Consider the following 25,148-nt stretch of genomic DNA (forward strand, 5'->3'; position numbering starts at 1 on the left):
GGTGCGGTTTTCGCCCACACGATCGTGATCGAACGACCTAGAGCATGGAAAAGAGTTTGGTGGGTTTTGGGCTGGTTTTGGAGGGGGGTTTGCTGGACACTCAAATGGACTTTGCGGATGCCCGGTTAACCGTTGGAGTACCAAACGACCTCCAAATGAAACGAAACTTGACCGGTAGTCTCTGGGTGGTATATTAAGGCCACTTGACAAGCCTCGGTCCATTCCGAGAAAGTTTGACACACGCACACGAAAGAAAACAAGAGGGGTGCACCGGAGGAGATAGGAGCGCCGGATTGGAAAACGGACAACGGGAAAAATGCTCGGATGCATGAGACGAACACGTATGCGAATGCAATGCACATGATGACATGATATGAAAATGCATGACATGACAAAATACAACACGAAATACAAAACCCGACAACGGAGGGAATATCATAGCACATAGCCGAAAATGGCAAGAGTCGGAGTTACAAATATGGCAAGTTACATGCGGGGTGTTACAAGTTCATCACGAAGTTCTACTCACTTGGTGATGGTGACTAGAGAATTCTGTCAATCACTATTTTATCTGGAAGATTAACTCCCACTTGATTCAAGCGATTGCAGTACCCATACAATCTGAGCACATGCTCACTGCTTGAGCTATTCTCCTCCATCTTTTAGCTATAGAACTTGTTGGAGACTTCATATCTCTCAACTCGGGTATTTGCTTGAAATATTAACTTCAACTCCTGGAACATCTCGTATGGTCCATGACGTTCAAAACGTCTTCGAAGTCCCGATTCTAAGCCGTTAAGCATGGTGCACTAAACTATCAAGTAGTCATCATATTGAGCTAGCCAAACGTTCATAACGTCTGCATCTGCTCCTGCAATAGGTCTGTCACCTAGCGGTGCATCTAGGACATAATTTTTCTGTGCAGCAATGAGGATAATCCTCATATCACGGATCCAATCCGCATCTTTGCTACTAACATCTTTCAACATAATTTTTCTCTAGGAACATATCAAAAATAAACACAGGGAAGCAACAACGCGAGCTATTGATCTACAACATAATTTGCAAAATACTATCAGGACTAAGTTCATGATAAATTTAAGTTCAATTAATCATATTACTTAAGAACTCCCACTTAGATAGACATCCCTCTAATCCTCTAAGTGATCACGTGATCCATATCAACTAAACCATGTCCGATCATCACGTGAAATGGAGTAGTTTTCAATGGTGAACATCACTATGTTGATCATATCTACTATATGATTCACGCTCGACCTTTCAGTCTCAGTGTTCCGAGGCCATATCTGCATATGCTAGGCTCGTCAAGTTTAACCTGAGTATTCTGCGTGTGCAAAACTGGCTTGCACCCGTTGTAGATGGACGTAGAGCTTATCACACCCGATCATCACGTGGTGTCTGGGCACGACGAACTTTGGCAACGGTGCATACTCAGGGAGAACACATTTATCTTCAAATTTAGTGAGAGATCATCTTATAATGCTACCATCAATCAAAGCAAGATAAGATGCATAAAAGATAAACATCACATGCAATCAATATAAGTGATATGATATGGCCATCATCATCTTGTGCTTGTGATCTCCATCTCCGAAGCACCGTCATGATCCCCATCGTCACCGGCGCGACACCTTGATCTCCATCGTAGCATCGTTGTCGTCTCGCCAACTATTGCTTCTACGACTATCGCTGGCGCTTAGTGATAAAATAAAGCAACTACATGGCAATTGCATTGCATACAATAAAGCAACAACTATATGGCTCCTGCCAGTTGCCGATAACTCGGTTACAAAACATGATCATCTCATACAATAAAATTTAGCATCATGTCTTGACCATATCACATCACAACATGCCCTGCAAAAACAAGTTAGACGTCCTCTACTTTGTTGTTGCAAGTTTTACATGGCTGCTACTGGGCTTAGCAAGAACCGTTCTTACCTACGCATCAAAACCACAACGATAGTTTGTCAAGTTGGTGCTGTTTTAACCTTCGGAAGGACCGGGCGTAGCCACACTCGGTTCAACTAAAGTTGGAGAAATTGACACCCGCCAGCCACCTCTGTGCAAAGCACGTCGGAAGAATCAGTCTCGCGTAAGCGTACGCGTAATGTCGGTCCGGGCCGCATCATCCAACAATACTGCCGAACCAAAGTATGACATGCTGGTAAGCAGTATGACTTATATCGCCCACAACTCACTTGTGTTCTACTCGTGCATATGACATCTACGCATAAAACTTGGCTCTGATACCACTGTTGGGGAACGTAGTAATTTCAAAAAAATTCCTACGCACACGCAAGATCATGGTGATCCATAGCAACGAGAGGGAAGAGTATTGTCCACGTACCCTCGTAGACCGAAAGCGGAAGCGTTAACACAACGCGGTTGATGTAGTCGTACGTCTTCACGATCCGACCGATCAAGTAGCGAACGCACGACACCTCCGAGTTCAGCACACGTTCAGGTCGATGACGTCCCTCGAACTCCGATCCAGCCGAGTGTTGAGGGAGAGTTTCGTCAGCACGACGGCATGGTGACGATGATGATGTTCTACCGACGCAGGGCTTCGCCTAAGCACCGCTACGATATTATCGAGGTGTAATATGGTGGAGGGGGGCACCGCACATGGCTAAGAGATCAATGATCAATTGTTGTGTCTTTGGGGTGCCCTCCTGCCCCCGTATATAAAGGATCAAAGGGGGGAGGTGCGGCCAGCCTTGGGGCACGCCAGGAGGAGTCCTACTCCCACTGGGAGTAGGACTCCCCCCCTTTTCCTAGTTGGATTAGGACTTGGGAAGGGGGAAAGAGGAGAGGGAGAAGAAGGAAGGGGGCGGCGCCCCCTTCTCCTTGTCCTATTCGGACTAGGGGGGAGGGGCGCGCGGCCCAGCCTTAGCCGCCTATCCTCTCATCCACCTAGGCCCACTAAGGCCCATTATGTTGCCGGGGGGTTCCGGTAACCTCCCGATACTCCGGTAAAATCCCGATTTCACCCGGAACACTTCCAATATCCAAACATAGGCTTCCAATATATCAATCTTCATGTCTCGACCATTTCGAGACTCCTCGTCATGTACGTGATCACATCCGGGACTCCAAACAACCTTCGGTACATCAAAACATATAAACTCATAATATAACTGTCATCGAAACGTTAAGCGTGCGGACCCTACGGGTTCGAGAACTATGTAGACATGACCGAGACACGTCTCCGGTCAATAACCAATAGCGGAACTTGGATGCTCATATTGGCTCCCACATATTCTACGAAGATCTTTATCGGTCAGACCGCATAACAACATACGTTGTTCCCTTTGTCATCGGTATGTTACTTGCCCGAGATTCGATCGTCGGTATCTCAATACCTAGTTCAATCTCGTTACCGGCAAGTCTCTTTACTCGTTCTGTAATACATCATCTCGCAACAAACTTATTAGTTGCAATGCTTGCAAGGCTTAAGTGATGTGCATTACCGAGAGGGCCCAGAGATACCTCTCCGACAATCGGAGTGACAAATCCTAATCTCGAAATACGCCAACCCAACAAGTACCTTCGGAGACACCTGTAGAGAACCTTTATAATCACCCAGTTACGTTGTGACGTTTGGTAGCACACAAAGTGTTCCTCCGGTAAACGGGAGTTGCATAATCTCATAGTCATAGGAACATGTATAAGTCATGAAGAAAGCAATAGCAACATACTAAACGATCGAGTGCTAAGCTAACGAAATGGGTCAAGTCAATCACATCATTCTCCTAATGATATGATCCCGTTAATCAAATGACAACTCATGTCTATGGCTAGGAAACATAACCATCTTTGATCAACGAGCTAGTCAAGTAGAGGCATACTAGTGACACTCTGTTTGTCTATGTATTCACACATGTATCATGTTTCCGGTTAATACAATTCTAGCATGAATAATAAACATTTATCATGATATAAGGAAATAAATAATAACTTTATTATTGCCTCTAGGGCATATTTCCTTCAGTGGCCGCCACCCCACTGCCGGCCACCATGGCCATCACCCGCTCTGCCACCGTGGCCCAAAGGCGGGAGGTGGTGGTCGTGGCCGCCATCCCATCGTCGGCCGTCGTGGCCGCCATCCCACCGTCAACCGTCGGGATCAACACCCGCTCCACCACCGCCGCCCAAAGGAGGGAGGCGGAGGTGGAGGCCCGCACGTGCGTCAGCGACCTTGCGCGCTACATCGAGTTCCTGCGGGAGGAGGAGGAGCGCCTCGTCAAGCATGCAAAGAGCCTTACTGTAGGCGTGGCCGCAGCACACGCCAACGTAGAGGCGAGGAATTAGGAGATCTACGAGCAGTCCAGCCGCTTCGAGAGGGATTGTCTGGAGCGGCAGCGGGCGTTCGAGCTGGCGAGCGTCGCTGAACATGCAGCAGCGGCAGGCACCGTATTGCATTTGTCCAGCTCGTCGGTACGCTCCTCCTCCTCCTCTGCCTCTTACTGAGCGCGCTCGACAGAGGAGAGGCTGCTAGAAGTAGCACAAAGCCCCTCCGTAGCAGTAGTAGTATTTAGGGGCTATTTTGTTCAGTTCATCTGACTATAGATGTGTGGTCGAACTGTACAACGTACTTAAAATTAGCTAGTATATATAGTTGAACTAGCTATTTTTGTACGTGGTTGGCAACAATTGGGGAAAAGTTTGGTTGATTCAGCTGTCGAGTTGAACTGTTTGTATAAATTAAGAACGACTGCTTAATCTATGAATGAAATCTATGCTTAATTACCTAATTTTAGTTGCAAAAATTAGATAGTGCTAGGGATTTCTAGCTGCATATTTTGACAAATTGCAGTGTTACAAGGATTGACAAATGGCAATGTTACTAGATCAACAAATGTCAATCTTTTCAGTTTGACAAATGGCAACATACCCAATATGACAGATGCAAATCTTACCAAATTGTTTGTACGTGGTTGCACACGGGTCATCCAAAACAACCGTTTGCGTTGAAGGGATGCACAAATCCTGCGCTGCGGATTTTCCCTTGACTTAAGGGGGAAGACCATAGCTCTCACTTTGCATACCGGTGTTCTATCTAAAACGTTTGCGATCAAGAGCTGCAGAAATCCTGCTTGGCACATTTTCTCTTGGCTTCCTGGGGAAGATGTCGGTTTGCATACGGGTGTTCTAACTAAAACGTTTGCGATCAAGAGCTACACAAATCCTGCTAGGCACATTTTCCCTTGGCTTCCTTGGGAAATTGTCGGTTTTGCATACGGGTGTTCCAACTAAATGTTTACGATCAGTGTTTATATTTAAAAATCATATTAAACTACGGCTTGGGCGCCATTAATGTAGAGGATGCGAGCAAGGCGGGCGGCCATGGAAGTCAAAGGGCTCGCTTCCCGGCGAGCCTGCATGGCGTACAGCTCACACGCTTCCCAGTGAGCCTCCGCATTTGGAGTACAGCTCGCACGCCTTCCGTTTAGTCAAGCACTCAAGCATCTGTCCGCACGGCACCTCCTAGCCATTAAAGGAGTGAGGCATGGCGTCACGTGAATGGTTAACAGAATGCACACAATTTAAATTATACAAAACATTTGAGATGTTACAGTGGCAGCTATTTGTTTCAAAATACCTTTGTTGGCTGTTATTCGAGTGCGCCTTCTCTCAAAAAGGACACGAAAAATACCACAACATGTCGAGTGCCATTCCATTATAGCATGCCAAGTTTCATGAATTTCAGACGAGTTTTGGATTTACTAGAATTTAAAAACAAAGTATCTCAAGATTTTGCTGGCAATCAACAGTGCCCTGGTGTTTGAAATTCATTCCCATTTCTTGCATGGGACCTAAGCATGCCCCGAAGGACACATATTTGATTTTCAACCAATTTATATGCACTGGAGCTTGTGCATGTAGTTCAAATTTGAATTATGCACATAAAATGCCTAGAAAACCTAGTTAATGTATAAAAATGTCCAAACGAACCCCAAAAAATCCAAAATTAAAAACAACACTACTGTTATTCTATGTTGACACTAGAAATTTTTTGAAAGCAATAAGAGGCAACGGATATCGTTTCGTCCCCCAAGGTGGCACGTTCCCTACCGAAACCATCACGCTTGTTGTGAGAAGCTCGGGTTTGTGAGAAGCTTATACCCAAACCTGCCCCAAATGGGACAAAAAATTTACCATGGAATGTTGATGCTGCTCCATGATAGCATGCCAAGTTTCATCAATTTCAGACGAGTTTTGGATTTACTATAATTTAAAAACTAGGTATCTCAATGTTTGTGGCCGAGTGACGGTGGCAGGGTGTTTCAAATTCATTCTCATTTCTTGCATGGGACCTAAGCATGCAACCAAGGACACATATTTGATTTTTCAACCAGTTTATATGCACTGGAGAATGGGCATGTAGTTCAAATTTGAATTATGCACATAAAATGCCTACAAAACCAAGTTAATGTATAAAAACGTCCAAACGAACCTTGAATAATTCCAATTTTTTTGACGACACACCTATAGTTGCATGTTCACTGCAGATAAAAGTTCTAACAATTCAAACACCATCCTTTGTAGCTATGACCCCATTATGTAATTCAAATCAAGAGTATAAATCAAGTAGATCGCACACAGTTTATTATCACCAACCGTGTGAGATGCAGCACAAAATATCTTGGAGCACCGTCGGTGTTGTCACAGCCCTAGAATTTTTTTGCAAATAGTTGCACAAGCATCCATGCATCATGTCTAAATTTATTTGAAAATTGAACTAGGGATTGTTCAAACCTTAGCACCAGATCAAATCAAATAGGTTGAACATAAAATAATCTTCAATGAACCCAAAGTGCCCTTAAGAAAAGTTCAAGATTTTTGGTTAAGGTGGAAACCTCTGCCAAAAATGATGAATATATTTCTAGCACATTATGGATTTTTTAATTAACTCATATTGTATTTGGGTTGGAGCAAAAAAATCCTATAAATAATTTTATTGCTCCAATAATTCTGAAACATTTGTTGGAGCTCTGTGATAAACCATATTGCATCCACAAAAGTTTCCAGAAGCTGCAAAAATAATTTGGTTAGTAAACCAAGTTCAAAACAGAGGCAAACAATAGAAAACAGAAACTAAATGAAAAACAGTAGAGAGAGAGAGAAGGACTTACCTGGTAGCCCACCTACCTGGCCAAACCCCTGTAGCTGGCCCAGCCCACCACCTGGCCCTGCCAGTCATCCCCTTCCTCGCGCCAGGAGGACAGGGGCACGCGCCCGACACACGCAGCCACGCGCCCGGCCACCTCCAGGCAGCCTGCCTATGCCTCGACGCCCTGGACGTGGACACGCACCCCCGAACCACTCTGGCCTATCCACTCCTCCTCTCCCCTCCTCTACTCTCTCTGAAAGTGCAACTATCCCTGGGTGGTTTTGGTAATTCCTAACAACATATATCTCACTGAGCTAATGCTATTTCAAGATAAATATTTCAGGAAAGCTCAATGATTGGCATGGCATGGATGAGAAAAGTGGATCCCTCAAAATGCTAAGGACAAAAGGATTGGCTCAAGCTCATAACACAAGACTCTACATTTTCTATTTTAGTGATCCAAGATCACATTGAGTCTATAGGAAAAGCCAATACTATCAAGGAGGGATGAGGTGTTGCTTAATGGCTTTCTTGCTCAAAATTCTTAGTGATATGCTCCAAAGCCCTCAACTACTTTCTCACATCCACATATGACCCAAACCAAAAATCCAACTCGGCCCCACCGATTCTTTCTATCCGGCGCCACTGAGTTCAGATGTCATAGCCACTGCCACAAACCCTAGTCAAATCAGTCTCACCCATAGGGATCTCGGTCTCACCGAGATGGGATTGTAATCTCTCTGTTTCCCTTCGTAACATTTCGGTCAAACCGAGATGAGCGATCGGTCCCACCGAGTTTGTGTAATCGGTCTCACCGAGATTACGTTATGCCCTAACCCTAACCATATCGGTCCTACCGAGTTGACATGTCGGTCCCACCAAAAATCCTAACGGTCACATTATTTGCTAAATCGGTCCGACCGAGTTTCAGGATTCGGTCCCATCGAGATTGGTAAGTTGTGTGTAACGGTTAGATTTTGTGTGGAGGCTATATATACCCATCCACCTACTCTTCATTCGTGGAGAGAGCCATCAGAACATGCCTACACTTCCAACATACATTTTTTGAGAGAGAACCACCTACACTTGTGTTGAGGTCAAGCTATTCCATTCCTACCATATGAATCTTGATCTCTAGCCTTCCCCAAGTTGCTTTCCACTCAAATCTTCTTTCCACCAAATCCATATCCTGTGAGAGAGAGTTGAGTGTTGGGGAGACTATCATTTGAAGCACAAGAGCAAGGAGTTCATCATCAACACACCATTTGTTACTTCTTGGAGAGTGGTGTCTCCTAGATTGGCTAGGTGTCACTTGGGAGCCTCCGACAAGATTGTGGAGTTGAACCAAGGAGTTTGTAAGGGCAAGGAGATCGCCTACTTCGTGAAGATCTACCCTAGTGAGGCAAGTCCTTCGTGGGCGACGGCCATGGTGGGATAGACAAGGTTGCTTCTTCATGGACCCTTCGTGGGTGGAGCCCTCCGTGGACTCGCGCAACCGTTACCCTTCGTGGGTTGAAGTCTCCATCAACGTGGATGTTCGATAGCACCACCTATCAGAACCACGAGTAAAAAATCTCCGTGTCAACATTGCGTTTGCTCCCTCAAACTCCTCCCGTTTACCTTCATATGCAATTGTTTTACATTCCGCTGCTATACTCTTAGAATTGCATGTGTAGGTTGATTGCTTGACTTGTGCTAAGTTGCTAAAATCTGCCAAGAACTAAAATTGGGAAAAGGCTAGATTTTTATTTGGTCAAGTAGTCTAATCATCCCCCTCTAGACGTACTTTCGATCCTACCAGTGGTATCAGAGCTTTGGTCTCCGTTTGCTTTGATTTCCATAGCTTTTGGTAGTCATAGCCTTGGTTTCACAACCTAGGAGAGTATGGCGTCTAGCAAGGGAAATTACTACCGTAGAGGTCCTTACTTTGATGGTACTAATTTTGCTAGTTGGAAACATAAGATGAAAATGCATATTCTTAGATATAACCCCGTCGTTTGGGCTATTGTGTGTATTGGCTTGCAAGGTGAATTCTTTGATGGGAGAGAACCGAACCGTGAAGCTACCGCGGAAGAGTTGAAGATGCTACAATACAATGCTCAAGCTTGTGATATCCTCTTCAACGGATTGTGCCCTGAAGAATTCAACAAAATCAGCCGTCTTGAGAATGCAAAGGAAATTTGGGATACTTTGATTGATATGCACGAAGGTACCGACTCCATCAAGGAATCCAAATTGGATGTGCTTCAAAGTCAACTTGACAAGTTCAAAATGAAGGATGGTGAAGGTGTCACTGAAATGTACTCTAGGCTTGCTCTTATCACAAATGAGATTGCCGGCTTAGGAAGTGAAGAGATGACCGACAAATTCATCATCAAGAAGATCCTAAGAGCTTTGGATGGAAACTATGATACCGTGCACATTGATCCAAATGATGCCCAATTACAAAGATCTCAAGCCAACGGAAGTCATTGGAAGAATTGTTGCTCATGAGATGTCACTCAAGGATAAGGAGGAGCTCCACAACAAGTCAAGTGGTGCTTACAAAGCCTCATGTGAAGCTCCCACATCATCAAGTGAGAAACAAACCTTCAATGAAGAATTGAGCCTAATGGTGAAAAACTTCAACAAGTTCTACAAGAGTAGGAGCAAGGAAAGAAGTTCCAAGTCAAGGTCCTACAATGACAAAAGATCTTCTAGTCGTGAGCGTAATTGCTACAATTGTGGAAGACCCGGACACTATTCCAATGAGTGTACGGCACCCTACAAAAGAAGAGAAGATTCTCCAAAACGAAGAAGTAGAAGAGAAGAATCACCATCAAGAGAAAGAAGGAGTAGAGATGATCGTTATGAACGAAGAACATCCCGGAGAAGCAAGGATTCGGAAAGGAAGGACAAGTCATCAAGGAGCTACACAAAACGAAGACATCAAGCTCATGTTGGTGAATGGGTATCCGGCTCCGACTCCGACAATCACTCCGAGAGAAGCTATCACTCCGACTCCGAATATACTCAAGATGAAGGTGTTGCCGGTCTAGCACTTGTGTCTACCAACTCCTACGACATATTTGATTCACCAAATGAAGGACTTGGAAGATGCTTCATGGCTAAAGGCCCAAAGGTATCACACCCTGAGTATGTTGATTTCAATAGTGATGAAGATGACTTGTTAGGTGATGATGATTTACTTGTTGACAACTCTAGTGATGAATACTATGATGAAACGTCAATTAATCATGCTAATCAAGATAAAACGAATGACAATGATAAGGAGAAGATTGAGCTCCTAACTAAAGAACTAAACACTCTTAAGTTAGCTCATGAAACTATCTTAGGAGATCATCGAGAACTTTTAAGGACTCATGAGAAGTTACGCTTTGAAAAGCTCAACCTTGAGCAAGAACATGAGTTTTTAAAAGCAATCAATGATGATCTTCGCAAGAAAAGTTCTTCTTACATTGCCAAGCGTTTACTCTTATCTACTTACATGCCTCAAGTCAAGTCTAGTAACAAGAACAAGAAAGATTCTTCCTCTAGTAGTAACAATAATCATGCTAAACCAAATGTTGTTGCTTCTAGTAGTTCTCTTGATTACACTAATGATTCTCTTAGCCAAGTTACACTTGAGCAAGAAAATAGCTTATTGAAGGGAGTTATAGAGAAAGGTGTTTACAAGAGCCTTGCCGGGAGTAAGCAATTCAAGGAAATTGTACGCAAGCAAGGAAGGCACCGGAAGAACCAAGGTGTTGGTTTTGAACGAAAGTTCAATGCCAATGGAGTTGAGTGGGAAGAAGATCAATACCCCAAGACGATATTTGTTCCTCAACAAGAGAAGTATGATCCTACTTCTTTCAAAGGGACACAAGCTCAAGATGATCTTCCACCACAAGACCACAAGCAAAAAGGCAAGGATAAGCTTCAAGAGGAGATTGATGCATTTGAAGAAGCTCCTAAGGCCTTGGTCAAGTGGGTTCCCAAGACTACATCAAGTTCTACTTCATCAAGTACAACTACAACTCCAAGGATTCCCATCAAGATGATGTGGATCCCGAAGAAGAAGAACTAGAGAGTTCTTGAGGGTGACTCCGCCAACATACTTCACTCTTATCATTTTGGCAAAGACAAGTGCAATCAACTTCCACATCTTGCACTAGTTCAAGGAGTCACAAACCCTCTTGTTGGTAAGACAAGGGACAAGGTAACCTAATGCTTTCATAGACATCATCTTGTGTGTGTGCATCACTCTATGTCTATGGATATCCTTGTTTGTTCCTTGTGGGACTAACCCGTGTAGGTATTGAAAGTGCAACTCACTCCAATGGATTGCTCCAAATGATCTACATCAACATTGAGCATCCACATCTTCAACACCTACATGAAGTCATCATCGACAAAACCCAAGGTTAGTTCATCCCTCTTAGGGGGGATCTCACATCTAGGGGGAGCTTTACTCAAAGAATTGAGCCAAAGCAACTCTAATGGTGTGAACACAACAATGCTTTATGTAAAAGTGGTAACCCCACTTGTGCTTAAACGATGAGTATGACCTATGATCAAATGTTCTCATTTGACTCCTAAGTCAATATACTCATATATAGATGACCTAGTCATCGCCAATTGCTTGATAGATGCTAGAAGTGTTTGTGCATGCTTTGTCACATATTTCATTTGCCATTTTATTGTGTGAGCATGTTGGTTGCATAATTTACTCATTCGAGGACATCCACTTGTAGCTTTGATTGTTTGGTTTCTTTTCTTTTGCCAAGTGGATGGACAAGAATGCCTAAGAACCTTCTCTAGCTATCTATGCTTTTCTTGTCTCAAACTCTATTCATGCTATATCACAAAGTTTGATCAAGTCAGATTCGAACCACTCTGTGTGAGGAGCACTCGGAGTTCCCGATTCGTCATAGACTTAAACTTCCAAAACCTCTTTGTGTGTTTCGGTCTGACCGATTTGAACTTTTCGGTCATACCGAGATCACTAAGTTGATCTAGGTTTTCAATCTTGGTGCAACCGATTTGAACTTTTCGGTCACACCGAGTTGCAGTAACTGCTTGCAGTAATGCATCTCGGTGCCACCGAGTTGTTCCACTCGGTCACACCGACAGGATCAGGCTATATATATCCACGGGCCAAAATTTGGAAATTTTTCCGAAACCCTTCGCCCGCGCACAGCCTGCTCTGCCTCTTCGGGTCTCCGGATCGTCCTCCTCGTCGCCAGCGACCTCCCACCACTGGTCTCCGCCACCGTCAACGGGATTCTACTCCGCTGTTATCGCCGTAGCAAATCCATCGCTGCATTACGGTATGGATTTGAACTTTGTGCTATTCTTAACTCCGATTCCTAGCACATTGCATTGCCATGAATCATGCCACGTTTGAAATCTTCCTATCCAGCAAAACTACTCCATAGATTAGTTTTGGATTGAAAATTTAGGGTTAGGTTTCCGCCAAATTCATATTGGACCGACCGAGTTGTTGAAATCGGTCTCACCGATTTGGCTTAGGCCATTGCACAAGCGATTTTCGGTCTGACCGAGAATTGCAAATCGGTGTGACCGAGTTCGATTCTTTGTGAAACCCTAGCAGTCTCGGTGCCACTGAACTGTGACTCGGTCTGACCGAGTTCACTAGTTTAGGTTCCAAAAGCTACTTCGGTATCACCGAGTTCACAAATCGGTAGCTCCGAAATGCTTTCTGTGGAAAACTAAAACTAAGTTTTTGACTAAATCTTTTGCAAAAACCTCTATGCTTTGTGATGCTCATCTACTCTACCTCATCTACATCTATTCACAGGGTCTGCTGTCAGAGTTTGCATCATGTCAGATCAGAGTGACAGTCAGAACAAGTCTGAGGAGCAAGTTCATATGAGTGAGGGCACTAGTCCCTCTAGCCGTTCTGATGAGGGTAGTAGAAGCACACCCAGCAACTTGCCAAAGGCAGCCACCAGGGCAAGAAAGAAGAGAACATCTGATTCAGAAGATGAGGACTATGTGGCTATTGAGGATGAGGCCACTTCAAAGAAGAAGGTGCTGAAGAAGGAATATGGCACAGCTGCTGCAACAAAGCCTGGACTAAAAACAAAGGCTCCAGCAAGAAGGGCTCCAATGTCAAAGGCCAGAGCCTCAATTGTTGAAGCCTCAAAGTCAACAATGGAGTTCACTCTTGAACCCAAAGAAACTGGAGATGGCAAGAAAAGGAAGGAAGGGTCAGGAAGACCATTGCCAGAGTCATTGGCAAGCCCTCCATGATGAGAGATCCATCTGATGATGAAGAAGAAGAGGAAGAGGATGCTGCACCAGCTCCTAAAGCTTAGAAGTTAATGGGAGATGCTATAAGATCAGGGGCTGCTCCATCTAAGCCCAAAGATGGTCCCAAGGCTGCTGCTCCTAAGCCCAAGTCTGCGCCTAAGAGGAACACCGGGAATATTTCAGCTGCAGAGAAGAACAAGGCCCCAGTGCCTGAAGCTGTTGAAGAAGATGAAGATTCACTTGTCTTAAGAAAGTTGAAGCCCAAGATTCCTGATCATAATGATGCTCATCCAGTTGCAGAAGATATGAAGCTCAGGAAGGATGCAGGTCTGAGACTGTGGAGACAGACTGATCCCTATGCTGTTAGAATTAGAACTGCAGTGGACTACAGGTTCCACACTAAGGAACAACAAGATTTCTATGAGATAGTGTTGCTTGACAAGAAGCCCATAGTATGTGACATGAGATGGATTGACTGGGAGTACATCAGGAAGAATGAAGAGCACTATCCAGGAGAGTATGACATCTTCCATGCTTGTGGAGTAGATGACTTTGTTGGCCAGAAGCTCACCAAGTGGAATGATGAGCTCATTATGCAGTTTTACTCCACAGCTCATTTCTACCCAGATGGGAAGATAGTCTAGATGTCAGAGGGTACAAGGTACCAATCATCAGTTGAAGAATGGTCTGAGTTGATTAATGCTCCAAAAGAGAATGAGGATGACTTGGATGTCTATGCCAAGAAGAAGAAAGACCACAACTCTATGGCTCACATGTACAGAGAGATCCCAGATGCTGCACTAGAGACACATAAGTTTGGATCTGTACATTACCTGTTGTCAGGATTGCCTACTATCAACTGGATCTTAAGGCACACTTTGCTGCCCAAGTCAGGTGATCACAAGATGATCAGAGGCCATGCAATCAACTTGCTGCATATATTTGATGTGCCTCGGAAATTCAAAGTCATGAGCCTGATTGTGGAAACAATCAAAAGGACTGTTGCTGATCAGAAGAGGAGTTGTGGGTATGCCCCACACATTCAGGAGCTCATAAACTCCAAGATGGGCACAGGCACATATCATTTGGACAAGGAGCACCTGCCCATCTACCCTGATTATGAAGACAACACCATTGTGATGGATGAAAATGAACCATCATCTGTGCAAGCACAAGAGAATAAAGAGAAAGCAAGGGCCGAGAAAGCTGCTAAGATGCCAACTGCTGAAGAGGCATCTCAAGTGCTTCTGAAGAGCAAGCAAGACCAGCTTAGCTACTTGATTGCCTCCACCTTGAGGATTGAGAAGGGCTTGGCCACCCTGACTCAAAACCAGGAGAGCTTGGAGAGAATCATGGAGCAGAAGTTTTATGCTCTTGATGTGAAGGTCACTGAGATCCAAACTACAGTTGAGCAACTTCAGGAGGATATGGAGGAGAAGAAGGGCAAGTCTACCACAGATGCTTTTGCTAGAGTGCCCAGAGGTCAAAGATCTGCTGCAGTGCCTGTTCCAGACATCAGAGCTACAGCATCAGCACCAGCAGCAACAGCTCCAGTTCCACCTCCAGCGGCTACTCCACCCGCTCCAGCTACTTCATCTGAACCTTTCGTCCTTGGAGCCATCTCTACACCATCACATGAAGACCAAGTCTGAGAGTCGTTTAGCACTATGCATTTTTGTGAAATTTTTGGTAACTTGTTGCCAAAGGGGGAGAAAAATGTATATATCATAGGCTTCAAGAGAGAGAGGGTTGCTTTTGATCTCTCTTGTCTTTTTATTTTGGTGGTTGAACTTCGTTTGTGTGTGTTTGCTTGATACTTTATGCCTTTTGTGAGATACTTGGATGATCATGTGTTTGATCATATGCTATGCTACATTAATGCTTGTTGGATGATATTATCTCTTATATCCTCATATGGTCATTCACTTTGCTGGTGATGAGTGCATGTGTTTAATTATTGTCATTTTGAGCGCTCCACCAAGATGTATGTGACATGGAAGAGTAACCCATGATCCTAACTGATTGTGCATTTGCAGTCCAAAGCAAATTTTAAATAATGCACAAATTTAGGGGGAGCTCTTACTTTTCACATACTTCTCAAAGCGACGATGTTTTTCAATCTTATTATCATTTGTCGAAGCTTTGATCTATATGTTGTCATCAATTACCAAAAAGGGGGAGATTGAAAGTGCAACTATCCCTGGGTGGTTTTGGTAATTCCTAACAACATATATCTCATTGAGCTAATGCTATTTCAAGATAAATATTTCAGGAAAGCTCAATGATTGGCATGGCATGGATGAGAAAAGTGGACCCCTCAAAATGCTAAGGACAAAAGGATTGGCTCAAGCTCAAAGCACAAGACTCTACATTTTCTGTTTTAGTGATCCAAGATCACATTGAGTCTATACGAAAAGCCAATACTATCAAGGAGGGATGAGGTGTTGCTTAATGGCTTTCTTGCTCAAAATGCTTAGTGATATGCTCCAAAGTCCTCAACTACTTTCTCACATCCACATATGACCCAAACCAAAAATCCAACTCGGCCCCACCGATTCTTTCTATCCGGCGCCACCGAGTTCAGATGTCATAGCCACTGCCACAAACCTTAGTCAAATCGGTCTCACTGATAGGGATCTCGGTCTCACCGAGATGGGATTGTAATCTCTCTGTTTCCCTTCGTAACGTTTCGGTCAAACCGAGATGAGCGATCGGTCCCACAGAGTTTGTGTAATCGGTCTCACCGAGATTACGTTATGCCCTAACCCTAACCATATCGGTCCTACCGAGTTGACATGTCGGTCCCACCGAAAATCCTAACGGTCACATTATTTGCTAAATCGGTCCGACCGAGTTTCAGGATTGGGTCCCACCGAGATTGGTAAGTTGTGTGTAACGGTTAGATTTTGTGTGGAGGCTATATATACCCCTCCACCCACTCTTCATTCGTGGAGAGAGCCATCAGAACATGTCTACACTTCCAACATATATTTTCTGAGAGAGAACCACCTACACTTATGTTGAGGTCAAGATATTCCATTCCTACCATATGAATCTTGATCTCTAGCCTTCTGATACGTTCATTTTGCATCATGCTTTTATATCGATATTTATTGCATTATGGGTTGTTATTACACGTTATGTTACAATACTTATGGCTATTCTCTCTTATTTTACAAGGTTTATCATGAAGAGGGAGAATGCCGGCAGCTGGAATTCTGGGCTGGAAAAAGAGCAAATATTGGAAACGTATTCTGCACAGCTCCAAAAGTCTTGAAACTCCACGAAAGTCATTTTTGGAATTTATAAGAATTATTGAGCGAAAGAAGTACCGGAGGGGGCCCACACCCTGGCCAGGAGGGTTGGGGGCGCGCCCTCCCTTACTGGGCGCGCCCCCTGTCTCCTGGGCCCCTTGGTGGCCCTCCGGTGCCCCTCTTCTGCTATATGAAGGCTTTTACCCCGAAAAAAAATCATAAGCAAGCTTACGGGACGAAACTCCGCCGCCACGAGGCGGAACCTTGGCGGAACCAATCTAGGGCTCCGGCGGAGCTGTTCTGCCGGGGGAACTTCCCTCACTACAACAGGATAAAGCTTTGGTAACACAGTGTTGTGTTACTATAGGCCCAAAACAGCGTTACAAGGTCACATAGTAACACATTTTGAAACGTGTTCCATTAGACCGTGTTACTAAGTGGTGTCCACTGTCACATATAGTAATTGTTACCATAACTTAAAAATTGTGTTACAATTACGTTATAGTAACATGCATATTATGTGTTACCGAAACACGTTGGTAACACATTTTGGTTAGTATAGTAACACACATTTTGTAGCCATAGAACATTGTGGTAACATGTTTTTGTAACTATAGTAACACAACTTGTAACATAATATTCAAATATCATAACACAACACTGGTAACACATTTTGTAACTATAGTAACACTACTAGACTAGTATGGCAACATAATTAATGTATTTTTTATTTATTAACCACAAAGTTGATAGCCATTTTTTGGAATATGCATCTATTTAATAGAATCACTACAATTGCTCAAATGGTTAATTATTCTACTGTGATGCTTGGCGCCATTAAAATGATAGAGAAATTGAAGCCCGACACATACAAAAATTGAAAATATCAAGGTATTTATTATGAATATACAAGAGTGTAGGATACATATGCATTACAATAAATAAATACCAATGTTATTGGTTGAACAACATATCATTCATATCAAATTTACAATAGAGAACACGTCTATGGAGAATATTACACCATAGCATTTGTATCAATTCGACCAAAGAAAAAGATGTTCTGACTGCTATTACATTTTTCAATCTATCAATGTAAAGTACGGTTATTGCTAAGTAAAATCTTCTAATTATATTTGCTTCTTTATCCAACAGAATAATTCAGCTCCAACTCAATTATGCTTCTTTCGAATCTGCAAAAGATAAATGGACCTTATAGATTAAATGTACACAAATATAATTTTGGAATATGGAAGAAAAGACTCCAACTTACAAAAGCTAAAGGTCGGGCAATTAAGTATCCTAAGCAAAAGCATGACCAATTCTCTTGCAATCAGAAACTTACCTTACTAACTCCTCATTATCCAGAATAGGTTCATCTATGCACACAAGTGCAAAATTGGCACCTAACTAAATATCACCAACCTTAGTTTCTAGATGAATACTCCAAATAGTAGCATATGCAGCATTCCGCTGGTTTGGATATGTTAAAGTCTTTAAAACTACTTTGGATGCAACCTATATTATGATCAATATTATTATTCAACGACAATGATAACAGAATTTGCATGAACAATATTTCAATGGATACACATGGCCATAGTTCGGGAAGACTATTATGACCATTCACTTCCTTAGGGATAGACATTCAGGCTGCAAGTGGGACTAATGGAGGAATACCCACACCAGCACGCATGTGTTATGCGGGTGTTTGTGGGCAGCCCACAATCAACCATGCTGCATCTATTTTCCCAAATAATCTCATTTAATCCCATAGTAGTAAACTGCCACGCTATTGTATTAAGCTATTGTAGTAAACTGATATGTGGTAAGCAACCACAAAAAAAGAGTTGACACAATTCTACTTAGCTCGTGTACAAATCAAGACTAACTTGTTGTATCTGGACATTAGTTGAACAAAGCAGCACAAACAACTGTCAATCAAGTCACTACATGAGCAAGCATATGAAAAGTGACGCCCAGTGAAAAAAATTAGAGTGGCTGAGCAAAAGCATCATCATACTGTTGAGAAATCAGGAGCAGAGCATCTGTGTTGTGCTGTATGTGTGTGCTTGTTGTTGTGTTGGGCATGTGTCTGTGTATGTGCTTTCTAGTACCTAACCAAAGTACCCGTAAGATGTTTTCTAACAGTAGACATTCCATGGCAAAGTTATGAAGAATATAAACATTCTATACTAATTGTCAACAAGCACGTCCATATGACTGCATAAACATATACCTGGAAACCAGAAGCCATGATTACAGTGGCTTTAAGCAGCATGGAATTGATATGCATAAGCCCTTGAGGCATCGACACTAACCGAGCTCCCCGCAAACATTCTGTAAGAGTAGAATGATAAATAACTTGAGGCAGAAATAGATGTACATCCAAAAGCTACAGACTATAAGCACGCAGTAAAATCACATATTCAACAAATTTGGAATTAAATGTAGAACCTATTTTGCACATAATGTAACCAGGATGGATACTTGGTAAAAGGTGATGGTATCTTACATTTACCTAAATAAAAAAGTAACCAGGACGGGTACTTGGTACAAGGTGATGCTATCACCCATTTGATTATATCAAACTAGCAGATGAGACTGAGATACGAGAATATAAGAATTAAAGTGGAATGAATATACAAGCATCTGCTATATTTTCATAGTGATTATTGGGATGTACTACACTATGATGATCATATATTTAGTAGAACCCTTGCCATGAAAAGCACTATGTATTACACCTACATTACCCGTGAGTAAAGTAGATGTCCGTGTTGCTCTTCATAATCTCTACTACCCAATCTGATGGACGTAGTTTGCCGAGAGCAACACTAGGCAAAGGCGCCAGCCTTTGCCGAAGTTGACACTCAGTAGACCTATTTAGCTGAATTAAAAAAATTGCACAGTTATTCAGGTATGTATGTGTACGTCACAGTTTGAGAGTATTAAAGTATGTACGGATATGTGACGAGTATTCGCGTATGTACATCTCCACCACGGGAAAAACACGTACTACTATTATTACCAGGAGAATCAATTAGCAGCAGGCATGTACCCTCGACGCCGACCTCGCATCTTGTTCCCGTTTACACTAGTACACATACAAGCAAGCAACCTGCTGGATGGATTATTGTGGAAGCTAGCTTACATATGGATCGATTCCTCGTGGATGCGAGCAGATGACGAGGACCTCCTATCGCGGGAGGTGCGCACCGTCCATGCGCTCGTTCTGCTCAGGCCTCTCCAATTCTTCATGGCCGCCCGAGGGAGGGATGGCTACCGACGACGCGGGCTGGATCTGCCCATGGCTTTGGCGGCTGCGCGCTCCTCATGGCCGCCTCCTCGGGCCTCCTCGAGCCTGGTGGGGATGAGGGAACGACCCCGGGGCCCAGGGTTGCGTCGGCGACCTACAAAGAAAGGGGCGAGCGGCGGCGGCATGAGGCCCTCAGGCTTGCGGCGTGGCATGCGGCGGCTTCGATGGCTAGGCGTGCGTGTGAAGGGATAAGGAGAGTGAGAGGAGATAAAGTATAGGGCACCCGGAGGGCCGCAGCCGTTGGATCTACGTGAATCCAATGGTTACAGCGCGTGATCCGTGAGAGGGTTACCCTGACCAATCAGAACACATAATGTTTTTGAGTGCAATATTTTTAGACTCGACAAAAATATTTTTTTTCTTTTTTCTTTCTTTCCTTTCTTTCCTTTATTTCTTTCATCTCTTCTGTAATAGAATAAGGCCTATGCATTGATTAAAGGATATAAATATGATTTTTTAACCAAAAATTTGCTAACATTTTTATACACTTACAATTTAAATTTGAAATATATGCACTAAACGTGTGAAAGTAGTTAAAAATCTAAAAATACTTTCCATGAAAATTGGAGTGGTACCATTTTACACCCACTTTTTGTACTTGCTTCAAAAAAATACCCATTGTTTACATTGAGAAATAGAAAAGATTTTTTTTTGTACCAAAAAATTAGAAACTCTAGTTGTCAGCATTGTTTGTAATGGCAATACGCACCTATGTGCCCAATTTGGACACATTATCACTATGCAATGAATATGACAGTCACTTTGGAAAGTCATGAATGTTCATAATTGACACCTCATTTTGTGAAGGATTTTTTTCTTCAGAATTATCATATTGCAAGTTTAGTATTTTTTTTCCTCACAACTGGTACACATAAAAGGACTCGATGCGAAAGGATTGCATTTATTGAATTTGTATTCTTTTTCTTTCCTTTTTTCAAAGCGGGAGCTCGGAGGGGATAAGGGTGGATGTGCTATGTGAGAGATTCATCAATTATGATACATAGGTTTCGCATAATCTCGGGATCATCTGATCGTATCGTATTGTATCCCCCATAACTAGTTATGAAACTACCAACCCTTGCCTACCTATATAAGAGACTGCGCCGAGGCTCATCAAAGCAAGGACATTTTAGAGGATATTGGCATGTACGCTAGCTCAAAGTAGATCGATGCAACACTACTTGTAACCCACGTCAGGGACAGAGGCTACTGGCTACTGTCAGTGTCACGGGAAACGGGGTGTCCGGAGCACACTATAGTTGTGTGCCCTAGCATGCAATCGATCAAACCATAAGTTTAATTGTGATGTGGTATGACCAATGTGGATTTACTATAAGCGTGAGATTACGATCTACTAATTAATATAAAAAGCATCAAGGTTGAAGATAACTCGCTAGAACCATTTGCCTCCTTGGTCTGCTATCCCGACGGATGAATGGAGCATGCTTCTCTAACTCGCGAGAACTAGCGTCTTTTGTTTGCTATCTCGCCTGGTTCACCTCCGGACCTCCCTCCTCTCCATACCAGGGCGCACGGCCAACACTGGTAAGATCACTCTCTACTCTTTTGTGCCTCCCCATTCTTCTACGAAAATGGGTTTGTAGGATCTAGGAAATGCGCCCCCGGATCCCGTACATATACCATTCCAAGGTGGACGATTTTAGGTTCCTTGTAAAGAAATAATATGCGGGCCGGGCCAAGATGCGGGATCTGCTAGTATATTTTTTGGGCCCATAAGCCGCATATCGGTATGATTTTTGTGGATCGGGCCAATATGTTCGCTCCGTTAGAGTTGCTCTTAGCCCGGTATGCAAGAGGTAACTTCCAGGTTGCCCCCGAGCTAAGCATAAACGTTACTTTCATGGTTACCTATATAAAGGGTTCTTCTTGCACATAAGCTCCCAACTTTCACATCTGCTATCAAATGAAACATCACATACAACAAAAAATATTTACATCTCATCGCGATTTTTTTAATAATTTTAGACAATTTTAGTTTGAATTCGTATGCAAAATTAATGGTGAAATTATTGATTCAATGACATGGTCCAATGGATTTGAATTTGTGCGTTGTTTGATTTGGATGTGTTTAATTTTTAGCATTCGAGCATATTAAAATATGGAGAGCGCCTATACAGCACTTGAACCGCAAGGAATGCCAACTAACGCTGACGCGGCATCGGCCAACCCAGCAAAGCGAGGTCGCTCGGTCCAACTCGCTCGCTCCATGGCTGTTTCGACCGGTTCACCATTGACCAGTTTATAATTTGAAAATTTGTTAGTGGGTTGAAAATAATTTATGGCTTCGGAAATACTCATGAATATGAAAAAGTTCATGATTTTGAAAGAAATGTTCGTCAATTCTAAAAATACTTCATCAATTTGATAAAAAAATCACGAACTAAAAACAAAATCTTAATTTTGGCAAATGTTAATAAATTCGAAAAACATTCATAAATTCTAAAAAATGTTTGCGAACATTAAAAAATTTCCAAAGTAAATAAAATCACGTATTGAAAAAAGTCCACATATTTGAAAAACTTTGCGGCTTGAAATTATTTTCGCAGAAAATAAAATGTTCACAGACTCGAAAAAAAGTTTGTGAATGAAAAAAAATTGCTTCTACAAATAAGTTCACGAATTTGAAAACGAAGTTTTCAGAATTTTTAAAAAAGCATTCATGAATTTGAAGAAGTTTGTCAATTTAAAACTTGTTTGCAAATTTAAAAGAAGGCCACCAATTTCAAGAAAAGGTCCTCGACTTTCAAGGAAAAATTCATGAATTTGAAGATTTTTCAATGTAATTTGAAATGAATAAAAAATAAAAAAAGGAAGAAAAGAAGTAATAGGCAAAAGAAACAGGAAAACCGGAAGAAAAACCAACAAAAAACTCAGCAGACAAAGAAGGAAAACTGGTTGGAATATTCCAGAAGCAAAACCGGGCCGAAGTCACGGAATCGCAGCCCAATTTAATAATACTAGTTGGTGCCCGTGCGTTGCCACGGAATAGAAAAACTATATAAATACATTGGTCAAATAATTGTTCTATTTCGGAGAGGTATGTCAAACATGATGGACAAATACCAATTCTTTCTCCCCTTCTTTTCTCCTGAACAGTCATCGTGACTCTTTTTTTTACCGTGAAATAGTAGGGGAGTCCATTTCCCGGTGCTTGTGCCAACAGCCCGTACCGGTACACCTTCCCCCAAAGCCGCCACCTCCCATGTTGCTGCCGCCACCTCCCATGTTGCCGCCGCCACCGCCTCGCCCCCACTCCGACGTCGCCGCGAGCAGGAAGCCGCCTCCACGTCCCCGACCAGCTCCTCTGACACCGCCCGCTCTCCTCACGCATGCACGCTCATCGGACGCCACCAGGTCCAGGGGAGGCGCGTGTCTCATTGCCGACCAACTTCTTCGTTGACGCCCGCAAGTTGTTCGACAGTATGCCTGAAGGTACAAAATGGACTCCCTCGACGAGCTATTTTCCACAATTTTCAGTGCGACTCCGACGATTCCTTATCCGATGATGAGGAGATGTTGGCTGCCGTGTTGGTCCATAACCACGTTCTGGCGTTGAATATAACTTGCAATCAGACAAAATCACCGTCCATTTGGGTCGGCAGTTTGGAGTTGCTCTAAGCATCGTCGCAAATATAACAAACAATCTAAAAGTTGTGGCTTAGAAAAAGTAGAATCGAATGACAAAACGTCATACTTTATATGTATTAAGTAGATCAAATAAAAACTCTCTTCGTAGCTTCTTTTGTTTACCACAAACGATGCCATTCATGCAGCTGAACGAATTCATCTTCATCAAAGTGAGTTTTCTGTTTCGCCAATTATTTGTTTCATGCCTCGCATCAATCTTTCCTGCCAAGTAGTTAGGGAGAGTATAATGCATTCATGGAACTACTGCATATTATAAACTTGGTTGTACAAGCTATAAATGGAATGCATCTATCCATTGTAAACTCTTTTACTTAGATGAATTGTCCAACAGAAAATAAGAACAAAAAAACTGCAGGTACCTTTAATTACTCCGTGGTGGAGGGGGGCAATGAGGCCTTTGACTTCATTTTGGTGTGGCAATATACACGAAGACATAAAAAATGGAGCGTACTACTTGGAGAAAAAGGCATATGTATCAAAACCATGTAGTATGCGCATACTTATGGCCAGAAAAGATTTAGATTAAGTTATTTGTGTACCAAAACCAATCTGCATGACCGTTAGGCAAATCTGCAAAGACCAAGGTACGATACTCGCCAAGATGCAGATAGCCAGAATCCATCATGGTCCTTCCATATAGAAATAACCAAAATTATTTTCCATGCTTCTTCCCTTGCCCTGCTAATTCCCTCTTTGCAGGGCACTACGTAATCTGAATTTGGACGTATATACAACCATCTTTGATATGAATAAACAAAGCAAAATTAAAGCAAACTTCAAAAGAAAATCATACATACCATGGAATGAGAGGACGAGGGTTGAGCTAGACATGTCGATTGTATTATGCATTGCTAGTTCCATCAATACAGATAGGATTTCCTGTCATTTAATCTCATGATAGGTAAATACTTTGGAAGTAATGTAATCTGGCAGGTAAGTAAGTATTACCTGGATCCCAAAACATATGACACATCACTGGTACCTACAAATATGATGCAGGTCTCAATATCCATTGCGCAAGTAAAAATATGATGCAGGTATCAAATCAAGCTGTCTTCATTAAAAAATTCAAGCTGCACCATTCCACATGTACCGTCGGTCTCTGCCACCACTTTGGCAAAAACATCAGACGCAGGCTTGATCGCTTGCACAATCTAGTTAAAGCAATTGCCTACAAAAGTACAGCACGCTAGCTTCAGATGGCATGCAAACACACATCAGGGTACTCAGTCCACATCACTGCAGATTAACCAATAAGAGGGAAGTTCAGATCGAACAGAACATCCTCACTCCATCAGCTGGACGCACCTATCGTCCTGGTGAAGATGGGTGATGAACCGGGAGCACACACTACATGAATCAGAACTGCACATACATAACAGAAAGCGACAGTTTTTGTAGGAAAAAGAACCGCCGGCTAGCATCACACAGAGACAAAGGGAGGTGGAGCAGCGTCTGGCTTCCGAGAAGGGGACCAAGAAGAAAGCCAGTAGCAGCGGCGCGCCGGCCGGGG

General features: G+C 42.9%; 1 long non-coding RNA gene across 1 annotated transcript; it reads right to left on the reverse strand.

Annotated features, from left to right (window-relative positions):
- Nucleotides 1-17,524: 17,524 nt before the first annotated feature.
- LOC123182162 (uncharacterized) lies at nucleotides 17,525-20,148 on the reverse strand. The gene is made up of 3 exons (XR_006492044.1): nucleotides 19,802-20,148; nucleotides 18,887-18,987; nucleotides 17,525-17,840 (listed from the first exon to the last, which is right to left on the reverse strand). It is a non-coding gene; the product is annotated as an uncharacterized lncRNA (long non-coding RNA).
- Nucleotides 20,149-25,148: the final 5,000 nt, after the last annotated feature.

Source organism: Triticum aestivum, chromosome 1D (genome assembly GCF_018294505.1).
Source record: "Triticum aestivum cultivar Chinese Spring chromosome 1D, IWGSC CS RefSeq v2.1, whole genome shotgun sequence".
Classification (NCBI taxonomy): Eukaryota; Viridiplantae; Streptophyta; class Magnoliopsida; order Poales; family Poaceae; genus Triticum; species Triticum aestivum.